Source organism: Fukomys damarensis, unplaced genomic scaffold (assembly GCF_012274545.1).
Source record: "Fukomys damarensis isolate Sample0158 unplaced genomic scaffold, DMR_v1.0_HiC HiC_scaffold_4, whole genome shotgun sequence".
NCBI classification, from domain to species: domain Eukaryota; kingdom Metazoa; phylum Chordata; class Mammalia; order Rodentia; family Bathyergidae; genus Fukomys; species Fukomys damarensis.
Window position 1 is genome coordinate 34,768,725 of NW_022900916.1, and position 16,444 is coordinate 34,785,168.

General features: G+C 36.5%; 1 protein-coding gene across 2 annotated transcripts in view; it reads left to right on the forward strand.

Moving 5' to 3' along the window:
- Positions 1-16,444, forward strand: part of Chchd3 (coiled-coil-helix-coiled-coil-helix domain containing 3) — a 286,903-nt gene that overhangs the window by 259,012 nt on the left and 11,447 nt on the right. The gene's annotated exons all lie outside the window — the stretch shown is intronic.

A 16,444-nucleotide genomic window follows, 5' to 3' on the forward strand; every position in this document is an offset into this window, starting at 1 on the left:
TCATGGGAATCATCAGAGGCAACCTCTCTTAAGGCTGAAATCTGAGGGCTAAAATAGTGGGCACCGGGGGAAGTATAAAGGAACCAGTATATGTTAAGAACCTACAGAAAGCTTAACTTTAGGATTCTGAGGAGAAGCAAGAGTGTAGAAAAGTGTAATAGAGAGAGTTACGGTAGGGGTGACATCTCGTAGAATCTAATACGATCATCATTATTTTGGATTTTATTCCAAGAAAAATGGGAAGCCTTTGAAGGGCTAGAGTAGTAACCTAGAAGGTATTAGATCAAATTTGCCATTTAAAAAAGCACTCTGGCTATCTTTCTGTTAATGAATTGCAGATGAGGGTGGGGAACTGAGGAGCCTATTGAAATAGCCTGGTGGTTATGGTGGTTTGGAATAGAATAATGAGGACAGAGGTGGAGACAAATGAGGTGATTCCAGATCCCTCTAGATGTTTAATTGACAAGACTTGATGGTAGATTTGAAATTAGGAATGAGGGGAAGTAAGATGTCAAGGGCTCCCTGATTTGGGACACCCATTTATTGAAACGGAGAAGCCAGAGAGGAAAGAATTAAATTCAGTTTCAAAGATATAGCACCTATAAGACCTGTAGTGTAAGTAGCAGTAGGAAGCACTTTATAAGAGGACTGAGCTAGACAAATTTGATAGCTGCCAGCGCACAAATAGCATTTAAAGCCATGAGAATGGTTGAGATACCTGTGGAGAGAGTACAGAGACAAAAGAGAGGCAAGACCTCCAGGCCCATGACCCCAGGGGCCCCAGCATTTAAAGATCAATTAGAAGATAAGCCAGAGAGCAAGGAGAAAGAGCAGGAAAGTACTCTTATTGAAGCCAGGAAAGAGGTTTTCCTCTTTTTCAAAAGAGGGCTGTTGTATTGGAACAAGTCTGTGGTTGTCAGGCCTATACAGTGCATACTAAAAATCACTGGATTAGGCCACCTAGAACTCTGACTTCAGCATTGAATGGTTGAATGAAAACCACTTTGGTTTGGATAGAAGAGAGTAAATAAGTGATAAGGAAGTAGAGGGTAGCCATTGTAGAGGGTAGGATTCATTAGAGAAGTGCTTTCAATAATGTGGTTTCCACTAGCCCCAAATGACTCTTTAGATTTAAAGTAAAATTTAAAACCCATTTCCTTTGTTGGACTAGTCATATTTTAGGTGTTCAGTTGTCACATATAGCTGTGACTGCTGAGTTGGACTAGGTAGATTAGAACATTTCCATCATTTTAGAAAGTTATGCTGGGTTGCACTGTTGTAGAAAATGGTGGAGTGCCAGTGAAAATGTCCTAGTAGAGAAAGACATTGAAGATACCAAGACAGAAAATCCTATTAGATGGGGTGGGAGGAGAGAGGAGCTGGAAAATATAAGAACTGGATCCATAAGCAGGGATTACTTTTCTTTATGAAAGATATTCTTCCTCAAAAGTAACTATAGAAAAGAGAAAATAGGTGCAGACCCAGGTTTTATGGTGGAAAGGGGAGGAAGTTCACCTTTGGTTTCTATTTTTCCTCAGTGAAGTAAGAAATCAAGTCATTAGCTGAGGGAGATATGGGAAGAAAGGGCTGAGGTCTCTGAGGAGGTTGGCAATAACATGAATAATCATAATAATGTGGGGGATAGGGAGTTTAACACAGTAACATTATAAGCAGAATTTAGTGTCTATGAATTTATAGTGATTCCAGTTTCCTTAGTTTTGTGGTTTTTCTCTAGAACCTCTCAACTGGAAAGCTGTGTTAAGGGACATTCATAAGGCAGACGTTTGTAGATGGGGCTGTGTATAATGGCATAGATTAATACTGCTGAATTGGAATCCTTAGGGAGATGTAAAACTAATGGAGCTCAGCACGGTGAATCCAATCCAGACATGAATTGAGAAATGCATTATTTGGTCCTGCAGTGATATATCATTGTGCCTTTATTTGGGAATCACTGAGATTCCACCTCTAAAATACTGAAGTACAAGGCTGATCATAGTCATTAGAGAATTTGTGTAGTAGATTGCTGTTTTCTATACCTTATATTAGATCTTATTCATTTTAAATTTCAAAGCAGCCTAGGATGTTAAGCCAATTTGTTAAATTTTGCCTATCTGAAAAATACTTTAAATCCATTTATGTAACTCAAGGGGATGAGATTATATGATGTGTTTGAATTTAATGCCTTCTTATGACATCAGTGCTAAATCAGAATAGAAAGAGAAACACAAATTTTTTTAATAAACTTTAGAGTTATTATGGGGATGTTCCATACAGAGACATGTAGTTCAGTGTGCTAATATGCCCATATAAACATTTCACTTTTATTAGCTAAACAATCCTTTAAAGGTATATTTTCTTCCAAGTTTTATATTTAATTTATGGAATATTAAAACAAATACTTTAATTCATAGTATACTGCCAAAAATTAGTAGTGTGTTCATATGTTATTAGATGTGCTTAATACTAGAAGTGAAAAATTAAGTAGCAATTCACCTCCTGAGTCTTTTCTCTGTACTGGTTTCCTTAAATCTGTCTGTGTCTCAACTACAAAAAGGCCATCTTCTCATCTCCAAGGACTTTTGGGGAATAAAAAGTTAATATTTATAATGCTCTGAGTTTCAAGGATGCAAGGCGATATGTACAAAGTTATTATGTTGCACGAACATTTTCTTTAAGCCTCCTTGTCCAGTGTTTGGAAATGAATTTAGTACCTAAATTTCTCACTGCTGTAAGTAGTGCCCTTATCCACTAGTGAAAAGTAAAATCACTTCAAAGAATGATTTTAGAATTTTATAACATGGCTTAGGAAATGGACAAAAGGAATATGTATAGTTGTGCTCTTTGGCTGTCATACCAGTTCATATTAGATTGTGTTTGAAACAACCTTGCAAATGTCACCATCTGTGCTTCACTTTGAGGCCAGAATAGGTAAATAGGGGTTTAGTAGAATTTCAGTGGTACTTTTTTTTTCTCTCACACCACAAGTAGTAGCTTTTGAGGAGGCAAGGGATATGAAAAATATTTGGAGATAAACTTAGCTTTGTGGGGTTGTAGGACAAGAGAGTATTCTGGTTGACTCCTTGGAAAGGTTGGATTCTGCAAGCTATTGAGTAGAACTCATGTTGATGAGCATGCAAGGAGGCCAGTGAGGAGAGAGAGATTGTTGGAAGCTCGAGTAATAGTAATATGTTAGTTGTAGTAGCCGAGACAGTAATGTCAGAGGAAACTGAGGAAGAATTGAAAATGAGAAGTATTTCCAAGGAAAAACTAGCAATCTCAGTGACTTGATGTGTTATAAAGTATTAACAGCAAAAGAACCAAATATAAGTGCAAAATGCTGAGCTAATACTGTTATTGATGAAAAATGGAAAGAAAATCCTACTTGAATAAATAACAGAAATGATAAATTTATCATATACATATCCAGCTCCTGATATTTATCAGGATATATCATAAACATATCCAGCTGATGCTTAGTGTAGAGATTTTAAAGGTGCCAGGATTCTTAAGTGAGTCATCAGATCTAGCCCTGGCTTCAGATGGGAAAATTAGTATCTGTGTGTCTCATAGAAAAATTGGAGCACAGTGAAGCCTCTGTTCAGAAAGCTGCTGCTGGTACAGAGTCGAGAGCCCATTTAGAGAGCAGTAGGAGAACCTCAAAGAATGAAGAATAACTCTGTCAGAAATGAGAACCAAGACCTGTCATGTAGAGGTACAAATTCCCAACAGTGAATGTAACTGTACTGTATCCCTAAAATGTACCAATAAACTCAATTAAAGCTGAAAAAAAAAAAAAAAGAATAACTCTATCAGGGACTGTGGAAGAACAGATGGGACAAAGATTTGCCTTGGTAATTACTTACAGTTAAAAGACAAAAGTAGGTAAAGAGAACAACAGAGAAGGGACTAGCAGGAAAGAATTTCATGGTTAGAGAAATTTCTAGGTGTTTCAAAGTTTCACATTGTACTGCACTACCAGTGCCCTGACCCATGACTTAGGTAATGTGGCAGTTTCTCTGACATCTTTTCTCTCAAGGTTACTGAGATGTTAATCCAGAAAAAGGTCTGTGCTGAACTTGTACTGAAGGTTGATATATAGAGAGGCATTATGAATTTTTCCCAGTTTACATTTTTGGCCTTGTGAAGTTTTTATACACAGATTTTGATATCTGGTGTCTCCGGATTGCAATTTTAGTTAGTTTTCTAGTTATTTCTACACAACCTATGAAAATGGCTTCACAATTAAGAATTGTGGAGGCCAGGCATCTGGAAGGAAAGCAAATTCTTAAAGTAGTTTCTCAGGATATAAAAAAAAAAGTAGTATGCCTTTGTATTTCTAAACAAGTCATTTCTTGATAAGCAATATGTGCACATGATAGAAAATTTAAATATCATATGCAAAATAAACCTTAACTCTTTAACTACCTATCTAATTCTCTTCCTTGGAAGCAACTTCTGTTTATAATTGTGAATTTTTTCAGATATATTTCAGCATATAAACACCATAAATTTTAAATTGAACTTGTATATATCAAGAGCTTACGCAGAATAAATATAAACTCCTATTTTTTTAATGTAATTTATGTCACACTTTGTCCATTTTCATTGACCATTAGCTAATCACTACTTTTAGGGCACATCAGTTTTGAAGAACAAGAAAGAGGCTTAAATAAGTAATGCTGGGCATATAGTACAGTGTGAGGCAGTGGCTGTCAGTAAATACACAAATGTAATGCCTTAGACCAGTGATGGTAAAGCTTTTCGAGACGAGTGCCCAAATTACAATCCAAACTCCACTTATTTATCAGAGTGCCAACACTGCAATGAAACTGAATTGAATACTGAGTTTTTAGTTAAGATAAACAACTCATACATTAACATCTTTTGTCTTAAAAGACAAATAACATGCATGCTGTAGGTTCACCACCAGTGCTTTAGACATATTTCTATATAAAAACGTGTGCTAAGGGCTGGGAATTTAGCTCAGTGGTTCCAGTGCCTGCCTTGCAAGCGCAACGACCCGAGCTCAATCCCCATTACCAAAACAAACAAACAAAATATGGGGATTCTAAACTTTTTTGGGCCTGGGATTTAGCTCAGTGGTTTCGCTGCCTGCCTTGCACTGCAAGGACTGGAGTTTGATCCCTGGTACAAAAAAAAAAAATTTTTTTAAAAACGTGCTACAGTGAAAGGACAACTTGGGAGACAGAGGAACAGCCTAGGAAATGCCTTGCTGGTATTGAGCATGTTCTTATGCCTGCTGAGGTGCCGCCATGGCCTCCTTCTAACTCATGTTCTGCTTCTGTGGCTCTGAGCTGCTTTTTTTCTCAGGAGCAGGCTTATATTCAAAGATTCCTGTCCTCATTGAGCCTTTGAGGTTTCCCACCCAGCAAACCATTTCCTTCTACTCCTCACCAGCCTTACCAGCCTCATTTTTCAATATTCTTCACCATGGGCTTCCTGCTTGAGCCTTAACCACACTCTTCTCTCTACACTTCCTTGCCTTTCTTTTAAAGACTTAAAAAACTCACTCATTTTTACACAGTTTACCCCAGATGCCCAGCATCAAAGCAAATGTTCGCTCCATACTCCACCTTACAAGGGATTCCTTTATCTGCTTATAAAACGTGTCCTTGCTGAAAGTGTTTTGGCTTTTTAATCTGTATATAAATTCCCATCTAAATCTTTTATTTTAAAAATCCATTAATGATATCATTGCCTCCAGCTCAACATTCCTTCTGTCTCCTCTTCTCTGCCTGTCATTCCTTCACTTGTTTTTCCAGGATATCTGTCTGTCCCACCTCTCACTGTTTAATCCTTCCATTCCTTCAGAGCCTACTGAAATTCCATCATCTTATCTAAGATTCTTTCCAGTCTTCCCAGACAGATTTCATCCTTCCCTTTCATATTTTGCCATTGCCAGATAGAGCCCTTAAAGCAGCCTGGTCTTCTTCTCCCTTGTTTCCCAGTGTCTGGTGTATATGAAAGATATACTGACTTAATCCCACTGCCTCCATTCTTGGCTGCCCATTTTCTTTATCAGTGTCCTGATGTCTGGCTTCTGCCTCACACACTATAGTGAGATTCTTTCTCTACATAGCTGGTAATCACATCACTAAGCCTCTTAGCAGACTTCATTCCTTTTGCCTGTCTTCTGTCATGAAACTCAGGTCTCCCCAGCTAGTTGACTTAAAGCTGTTCCCCAAGGTGAGTCTCTCTTTCCTGTCTTCTCCCTATGCCTCTTGCAAGGGCCTGTAATCTGATCATAGCCCTGACCTCAGGCTGAGTTCTAGCTGTTAACTTTAGATAGTTGAAGGGTGAAGTCATTTTTGCCTGGGCTTCCTGACGTTACTTGAGCACTTTGGTGTTTTGTTCTTTAGTGTCTGTAGTATTAGGGATTGAACCCAGTGCCTTTATACTTAGCTATATCTTTGGTCCTTTTTACTTTTTAAATTTGAGGCAGGGTCTTGTACAGTGGCCTAGGCTGACCTTAAACTTGTGATCTTCTTGCCTTAGCTTCCTGAGTACATGGGATTACAGGCATGTACCATCATCAGTCTTTAAATCCTCAAGGCCTAACCCACTGTACAATTCTCTTGGTCCTTTTTCTTCTGTGCCCACGTGAACTTTCAGTTACCAGGTCCTCCTATTCTCATCATCCATCAAGACAGTGAATCTCCACTTCCATCCATCTTACTCATTCACCTCAGTTTAATTTCCTAAGATGGCATTCTTATAAGTTTATTCTGTTTTTGAGCAAGCCCTATGGCTTACTATATCTGTGAAATAGAACCTTAGCATACTGTCTCTTATTGGAAGAATCCATACGTCAACCCCTTCCTTCTAAGTGCTGCTTCTTCTTTTTCCAACTCCACTAAGCTTGAGTTCCCCAAACATGCAGAATTTGCCAAAGCCTGGACCCTGACTCACAGAGGCCCTCACATATGCCCTTTCTACCTTTGGTAGTCCTACTATTCATTTAGAGTCTTTTCAGACTCTGTCTCCTCTCTCCCAGGAACTTCCCAGGCTACCCCCAACTAGAAAGGATTGCTTCCTCCCTCAGACATGTTATAGCATTTACTTTCAATTCTGTTTCTTTGGTGCCTAGGTTGTCTCCTATTACCTGTGACCTCCAGTAAATAAACTTCTTGAGGGGGTGAATTTAGTTTCCCCTCCCTTTTGGTTCCACATATCCTTTACCACCCCATACCCAGTGGTCACACCTGTGATATGTACATAGTATTCTCTCTGCCTGGCATCCCCTGTGTCCCTGGGAATGTCTCTTCTCCGGAACCGGTGCCTGAGCATTCTCCCTTGGAGCAATCACAGGGGATGGAAAACAAATCTGTCATTAGTAATATCTGGCACTCCTCTCCAACTATTTCCTTTGCTCATTTTCAACACTGACACTTAAAGGGAAAATCAGTATGACTAACTTTTTTCCTTTATTTGTCACTAAAATAAATACATCTGCATTTCTTTCAGTTAAGGGAGCTAGACACATTACCTCCAGTGTGTAACTGGTATTTGGATCTTGCTTTTAAAATGTAGTGGGAGAAAGAAAATACCTAGAGTATTGTGACACATTCTCACTATAGACTTAACTTTTGGTCTTAACCTAGTTTTTCTAGAATATGTCACAGTCCTCACTGAGATATGTAACAGTTCTAAATTTTTAAAAAATCTTGACTTGGCACTAAATGGATTCCCTTAAATTTAATCATAGCAGGAAAGAGGTAGGGGTACTGGCATATATTTTTTGTGTGGGCAATTCAAGTCTCCTTCAACTGAAAAGGAGGATAAAAAACTCACCCCAAGGAATAATTTTTTTAAAAAAATTACAAGCATCTAAAAGTAGCATAAATGTGTGTGTTCAACTGTGTGTCTGCTTGGGATGCTGCTTTTATATTGCTCAATAGGAAGATTCTGTGACTATGCTAGTATATTAATAGTTGATAAAACGTAATATACAGTAATAACACCTATGGAAGTAAACATTTTTCCAAATACAGAATGATTATCTCTTGAACGTTATGTTTAGTATTCATTAAATTTTCTCAGATCTTAGGTTCATTGCAAATATCCTTTGTCAGAAGACTGGTGCCTCTGCAAGACTGGTGCCTTGTTCTTTGGCTGTCTCGGGAACAACTGTTGCTGACTATTTCGGGTTCTCCTTCTGAACTTGAGGACTTCCTCTAGAAAGAATGAGTGATGGAGGGAGTAATGTCCCTTTGAAAACTTGGAACTAAAGTTATCTTTGAAAGTTAATTCCCTGTTCTAGAAGTTGCAGTCTCTTCTTCCCTGAATTCTTTTCCAATGATGTGGGTGGTGCTTCAGTCACTTCCTCTGTTTTTGTCCATCTGAACCACTATAGTCCATGGCTTCTCTTTCTCCTACAGAATTATGCTCTAATTCTGGTAAATTATTTTGCTTCCCAGGATTCTTCTACCTTTCTCAGCTGTTCCTAGTTCTTCCCATCTCCTTTCTCCCTCCACGAGTGCGTGCTGATACAGGATCAAGTTATCTGGTTTTCTTCTTTGTGACAACATCAGTAATAAAATAATCTAGTGGTTACAAAAAGCACTCCTGCTAGAATAAACAATGAAAGCTGAAATGTATAGCCCACACCAATATGATATTGTCAGAGTACTAAGACTTAGCAACTAATAAGTTGCAACTGGAGTACCTCTATATTCTTACTGTTGGTAGGGATAAAACTTGGCTTCTGATTATTTCCTTGTGTGGATTCTCTGAATTTATTACTGCATACAGCTATTTGCACCTTTCCAAATCAAACCAATGTTAGCACTTGTCATGAACACAAACCCTGAGCTTTTGTCCAAGGAAAGCCCAGGGTGAGGGAATGTGATTAGAAGACTTACAGTCACAAGGGTATGGATGCATTCATTACCCAGGGTCACCGTCTCAGAGGTCTAGATATACTGGACAGATCTCCTATTGGCTTGACAACTGATTTAAGGGAATCTTGAAGTCAGCCCTCACTTTGCATTCACTAATGATAGATTTCTTCTTTTTTGTTCATATCCAAACCAGACCTCTATTTGCCTAGAACCATGTTTATAATGTTATTACCTCTTGCTCTTATTATAAGACCTAGTGTACATCTTTGTCTTATACCCTCCCCCAGAGTATGTGCTTGCTGTCATCAAGGATCATATCTTATTCAGCTCCTGTCACAGTGGATGGCATGTAATGATTACTTAATACTTGTGGCTTAATCATATTTATTGTAGGTGTGACTGATTGGGTAAAAGAATGAATGAATGAACCAACCACCTTTCACATTTTCTGTCTGTAAACCAATTTTATAAACATTCTAAAGTAGAAATGAGGGAGTGGAAATATCTCACAAAGCCTTGGGACTAAAATAACTGAATTTGTGTCACTATAAGTTCAATATATTGTATAGATATACAGATTTAAAGAAAAGAAATCTAAGATCAATGCATTGTATATGCTTATGATTATCATTTTCTAACATGTCTAATTAAGCAGTTACTTTATAAAGTCAGGAGAGAATAAATGCCATTCTTTTCTTTAATGATAGTTTTTCCCTTGGCCCTGAAACTAAGATATTCTATTAGTGAGATATTCAAATAGCAGCCATTTTGTATGTACCATTACTTAGTCTCATCCACACATTGATATATTCTCTGGATATTCAAATGTAATGTGTAGCCTTAAATATTTCACTGCTTGCAGATCTTGTTTTTTTTTCTTTTTATTGAGTTTATTGGTACGATCTAGGTATACAGTACAATTACATTCATTATTGGGATCCTGTACCTTTACATAATAGGTCTTGATTCTCATTTTTTCCCCTTGTCCCTGCCCTCCCTTCACCCCCCTCCCCTCCCCATTTACAAACACTTTATTTCCATTTTTTCAATTTCTCATATTTTTTTCCTCTCCCTTATTGCCTTTCCCCCACCCTTCCCACTTTCCGTACACCTTTAGCCCTTTACTTCCTATTTCACATTATTAATTATCTCATTAGGATCCTGTATACTATTATAGTTTTTCACACTAGAGAAACAATTCGGTATTTCAGTTAAAGAAATCTCTGTATGAACATTAAAAATTGGGAATCCTAAAATAAAACGAAAAAGGAAAGTAAAAGAGAAAAAGCAAAGCAATGATGTAACATTAAAATAATCCTTAATTCTGAAGATGAAAATGTTCCCTTAACATATTTGAATTGCTTCTTGCTCTTGTAGTCTTATCTTATTCTTTTTTTTCATTATTTAGAGAATACTTTATTAGTTTCTGTAATCAAACCCACGTAGATATGACCTTACGTATTTAATACAGTGCATTACTCCTGTACAAATGGAAAAAAATAAAATTAAAATTAAAAAATTAACATTTCTAGACCAATATGACTTTCCATTTCTGTACAATGCCAACTCAACACAGTAAATTGGGATAACTTTTTCCAAAGTTGACAGCATGCAGATCTTATGAAAGGACACAGGGAATACTTGTCCAAATATCCAGCGAACTATGATTTTCTTCTATTCCAACTATGTGCATGGCTGGAGGTCATACCATGTTTCTACCCAGGGTACATTGCAGAAATTCCTGCTCTTTCACACACTGTTGTTACTCACTAGTACCTATTCTTATTACAGCATTATTGATTGACATTTATTAAGCAATTTTCTAAGTATGGTTAAGAAAGGGAGGGTGATATGGCTTGTACCTCTAAATAAAACCTCTGCAGCCAGACTGTTGTGCAGTGCCATAGCTGTAAAATTTGGCCAGATGAGAAAACTTAAGGAGCTTGAGAAAATAGCATTTCGTGAGTACTTGGTTGTCCTAAACAAGGTGTGACCTGGAAGTTGACTTTAGGTTCTTACAGATTGAATTGATATTAACATCAGTGTATTCTGGGTTCCCAAACTCTACCTTATTCCAAGTACGTTTTATGTAAGTAAGAATTAAATTTTATCTCCCATTTAGAAACAAAAATCCATAGTACACATAGCTTAGATATGAGTCAAGAATACCGTGATGAGGTGGAAAAATGAAAATTAGCCAGCTAATTGTTTTTTCTGCCTCACCCAGATGCCTGACTTCACAGATGTTTTTCACCTGAATGAATAATTTATTTCTTGTCAAAGGCATTATTACTTGGAGAAATTTTTTAGAACAGTTGTTTTGTTTTGTTTTCCTTTTTACTAATATTAAGATGCCTGTAGCCTTTCTATGCCACCTGATTTGAAGAGATTATTTATAAAATAAAACAGTGGAGGCCCTCATTCTTTGGGGGCTCAGTAGAAAATGGTCCCAGTTTTCTAACTCCAGGCCCCCAATGGGAAGCAGGAACTGTCCAGCTCTTTACTTAAGCTGGGTGAGCCCAGGCAACAGGATTTCACCCAAGTAGGTGTGACTGGCAAGATGCGAAGAGGGTTTCTTATGAAGGGTGAAGTAAGAGCTGCCTCCACAGGGAAAGAAACCAGGTGTCAGGGAAGACCCATAGTGCCAGATCACACTCTTCTCCATTGGCCATCCGCCATACCAGTTGTCATGTGGTCAGATGCTATTAATAAAGTTCAACTCCTTAGTTTGCCCTGTCTGCCCACTCATTTCCAAGTACCCCATATTACTGAATGAGAAAAAATATATATATTACAAAACTGGAAATTTTTCTACTCACCTTAGATTTTGTTGTATTGGCACTTTCCTGTGAATGGGCACATGGCTATGACCAGGACTGTATTACTCATTATAGCTGGGAATGATGACCACAGGCCCTTTCTTTGGGATTTTCCTGGATTTAGGTCTTTTATTTAAGGTCCTAAAATCTGGGAGAAGACTACCTGTGCTTTCCTCTCCCACCTTATAGGTCACGTTTCTCATGTAGATCCAGATTATTGAGTGTGATGCTGATATCTTTTTCCAAAGCCCACAGATTAAAATTAAAATATTAAATATTAAAGTATCTTCAGATGGATAGTGGCTTGTCAAGTGAAGGGTTTACAGGATAGAAATCTATATACAGTCATCTTGTGTATCCATGAGTGATTGGTTTTGGGACCTTGAGGACACTAATATCTGCAGATACTGAGGTCCCTTAATGTGAAGTGGCTTAGTATTTGCATACAACCTACTCAGATCTTCTCGGATACTTTAAATCATCTCTAGCTTATTTACAATACTGAGTTAATGTAAATGTGATATAAGTAGTTGTATACTATATTGTTAGGGAATAAAAACAGACAAAAGTCTGTATATTCAGTGTGGCAAAATTTTTAAAATATTTTTCTGAGATTGGTTGAGTCTGCAGATACAGAAGACTGAATACTCATTTGTACATTTAGCCAGAGCTGTTCCTTTTATATCACACAAGTAGAGTTTGTTGTTTGAGTGGTGTAGCACTCATTATGGGTGACTAGTTCTTTGAGCTACATGCTTAAGCATGTGTAGTTGAGGTCAGCATTCCTATCTGATGATAGTAAATGCCTTTGACTTTCTTTGTGTTGTGACGATAGACAACATAGTAGTTAACATTCATCATGTTAGTAATAGTTGTGTACACAGTTGAAGCCTTCAGTTTTATTTTTTTAAGAAATCATATCATAAAATGTTTTGGGGAACAAAAAACGCAATGTTTGGAGATATTTGTCTTCTAAAGTATAATTTTTTGGTTACAGTTCAGATAGAAACATCACTAATGAAATCATTAGTAGTTATGTCAGGAAAGCTTGAAAATGAGTTGTTTTTCAGGTCTTGCATTGTTAGAAAGTGTTTACATTTTATTCTGAGAGCTAATATTAATATTCTCTAATATGAGGTAAAATTAAAATTTAAATGTTTAGTAGAAATACATTTTAGATACTTTCTTCCTTTGTATTACATTTTCTAATAGCTTTATTATATATGAGAAACAAGTGAATTCTGACATCATTTTAATTATTGGCAATGTGTCTAGTAGCTTTAGTATTGCATTTTAAAAGAAAAGCAGACTGGCCACTGGGTTTAACATGTAATGAACAGTTTAGTACAAAATAAAATAAGAGCTTTTTTTGCATTGTGCCATAGGAATTAGAGACTCCATAGATGTGTCACGTGCCTGCTTTTGATGTGTTAAACAGGGCTTTAAGAGACTACGTGACCTCAGGTATGCATTATTCGACCCTGTTAAAAAGTCAGAATTTTCATTTTAGCATTAGTGATTCACTTTAATTTTGTTTTTCTCACCTTCCCTTCATCCTTTTCTTTTTCCCTCTCTGTTTCTTGTATTTCATTATAGTATCAATCATATTCTATCAAGGTCCAAATCCAGGGAGAGGATCCTTTTTTGTGTGTGCCTGCACACATAATGAATGACTTTTGTGTTCCCCAGAGCTTCTGGAATTATGGCAGCTAAGTGATTGTCATTACGTGACTTCTTTTGTTTTTGGAATGGAGAGTGGCATGAGAAGAGCTATCTCCTTATTTTTTCTGCTCTGAAGTTACTTTATTATACTTGCCATTTATATTAGCAGAACTAAAAATACGGGTAAGTAGTTTCCTTAGAATTTAAAGTTCAGACTCAAAGATTCTAAGAAACGAAAGTAGAAGAGGCATAGTGAAACTAAGAAATAGCTGTAGAACAGATAACTATGTATAACTGTATTTAGAGAGTTTTAAGAGGAGACTTATGAATATTGCATAATGCACCTTGCTGAAAATGTTTTCATTTCACTTTGATCAATTAATTCAACTTACAAGAAAGTAGCAATAATGCAATGTTGCCAAAAATGGCAGTAATAATTTATGTCCATCACAAGGTTGTTGGAAGCACTGGAAAATTAGAAACAACCTAAATGTATACATTTATACTTTTCTTTCTTTTCCCAAAGCTTCTACTGTAGACCTGTCAGTATAATATATTTGAGTATGTTTTCTTAGATGCCTTTTAAATGAATATTAGCAATAAACATTAGTGCAAAAAAAAAAGTCCCTGAATACCTGCTGGGAGTGCTTCTTTTGATTTTTGTTCTTGGTCAAATCTTTAATACTCCATTTCTGCCCTCACACATTGTCACCAACCACCTTGGCCATAAGTATTACTGCAGGAAGAAAGGTCAAGCTGAAGGAAACTGCTAGTGCTTGTAGAAATAAGATAGGGATCTAGGAATATAAGAAAATTTTTAAAAGAGAGATGTGCGTGGGGTGGGTTCTTCAGTTATTTTGGGTGACTAACTAGATTTTTTTATTTGTTTTTGATAAACATGTATTTTCAAAGGATAACTTTATTCTACCAATCACTTTTGGCTAAAAGTTGTTTTTAAAAATTAATTTTATCTTTATTATTGTTCCAAATTCACCAGATCTATAGTTCATCTTGCTGTTGAAATTAAATTGTTTAAATGTCACTTGCAACTCAGATTTAATTTTCCTTCTTATGTACGTTGAAAGTCTGCCTTTTGTTGTTTTGGCCTAATTGTGGCTTTTTTTCCATCAGCAGTAGTGAAAGCAGTCAATAAAAGTCCATGGCTGACTCTATGATTATACAGAGGGTTTACCATAATGTGTATTGGAAATGTCTTTGAAATCCTTCTCTTGAATGGAAGGTGCCACAGCTTGTGCTTTATGGCCTTCTAATGTTAGACAGTAATCTCATTTACCATTTTCCCCAAGTGAAAAGCGTGCATTAGGGCAGCATAACAAGCATTGTAGATCAATACAAAGGTAGGGCTTTACCCTTGCAGATTAATCCTAGAAAAATGTACCAGAGTCTCCTCCAGGAACTGGGAAACAATTATGTGGATTATGCTCTGCCCCTCCCCTTTCCTTCCATCTAATCATCAATAAACTTGAAATCTGTACAAAAAGGGTTTCAGATGATAGCTGTGCACACTTGAGCACACACACACACACACATCAAGAACAGACAACCACACAGGAAATCAGTCCCCTGGAAGCAAATAGAAATATTGATTTGTGGTGATAAAAGTATATTTTGACACATTTCAAGTCATATAAAACCCATGTACTTTAACTTGCATGACTAATAGCTCAGCTCAAAATAAATGCTTAAGTACTACTTGCATTACCTTTTTCTCTACAACTTATATTATCTCTTATACCTTCCATTACCTCTTTCTAAGGAGTCCATGCTGCGGTATAGATTATCCCATTGCAAAATAGTCTTTGTAGGAGAAAAACAGTGTGTGTGTGTGTGTGTGTGTGTGTGTGTGTGTGTGTGTGTGTGTGTGTATACATACATATTCATATATATCTTCTTTTTTATGTGTAGATCCTCACTTTACTGCTGCTGCTTCTTGTATGTTACTGAGGAGGGCCATATATTTGGTGAGGGCTGTTCTAGTCTTTCTTTCTCCTATCCCACCCCCTTTAAAGCTAAGATTCATTGCAGACAAGGTCAGTTGTCAACACTAGGATAGAATGTGGCTCTCTTTTCCTTTAAACTATTAAAGTCATTAGTCATAGCTTTGCTACATTCAGTTGACCTGATGCTTAGTCGTATTATATTGATGTTTATGATAGGGGATTAGGGAAGTCTGTCCAGAAATATTTACAGACATCTAAACTTTGAAATCTTAAAAAGAATTGAAACTCCCAAGATTGGATTTAAATTCTGTTCTTAGGTATTTGACAAGGCAGTGAAGTAATGAATGAAAGAACAAAAGTAATATTATGTAAAATTTGTGGAATTCCCTCCCCTCCCCATGTCTGTTTCCTTTAGAGCAAACTAGAAAGTAAATTCCCTCGAGTATCAGTAACATGGTTTGCATTTCTATTCCAGCAAAATATAGATTAGCTTAGTATGTTGGATAAAAATCATGAAGAGACAAATTGTCACCCAGGGGTTTCATATTGATGGGAAATATTCTCCATGTTCTCTAGGGTTTTTTTTAGAACCCATTAAATTTAAAATAATGCTATTTCAAGATTATATGGAAATAACAGATTTAAAATTCAGAGGCAGAACTGATAAGAAAGTCTCGAAGCATTTTGTGTTAAGCAAAACTAATTTGAAAAAATATGAATTCCTAGATTTAAAGTGATAACTTTTATGTATTTTCTTTTTGTGTTTAGTCCTTATAATCCAAGTTTCCCTACCATATTATCAAGAATCTTTTATTTTCATATATATAATTCATTTTGGTTATTTTGTCATTTATACATTTAGTATAGCATATTAACGGATTAGTCTAAAATTGGAGATTTTTAAATATAATTATAGAACTTTAACCCAGGGAATTTTATTGTGTTTTCCTTTTACCTATTTGTATTCATTCAGCAGATTTATTGCATGATTTCTAAAGAGATACCCATGTCTGATAGCCTGCAATGGAAAGAAAATAAAACACAATGCATTCTAGTAAATATAGGCTAAAGTGCACTAGATTGTACTGTAGTCAGTCTCCTGCGTGTGATGGGGGACATTAATACAGGACTAGAAGAT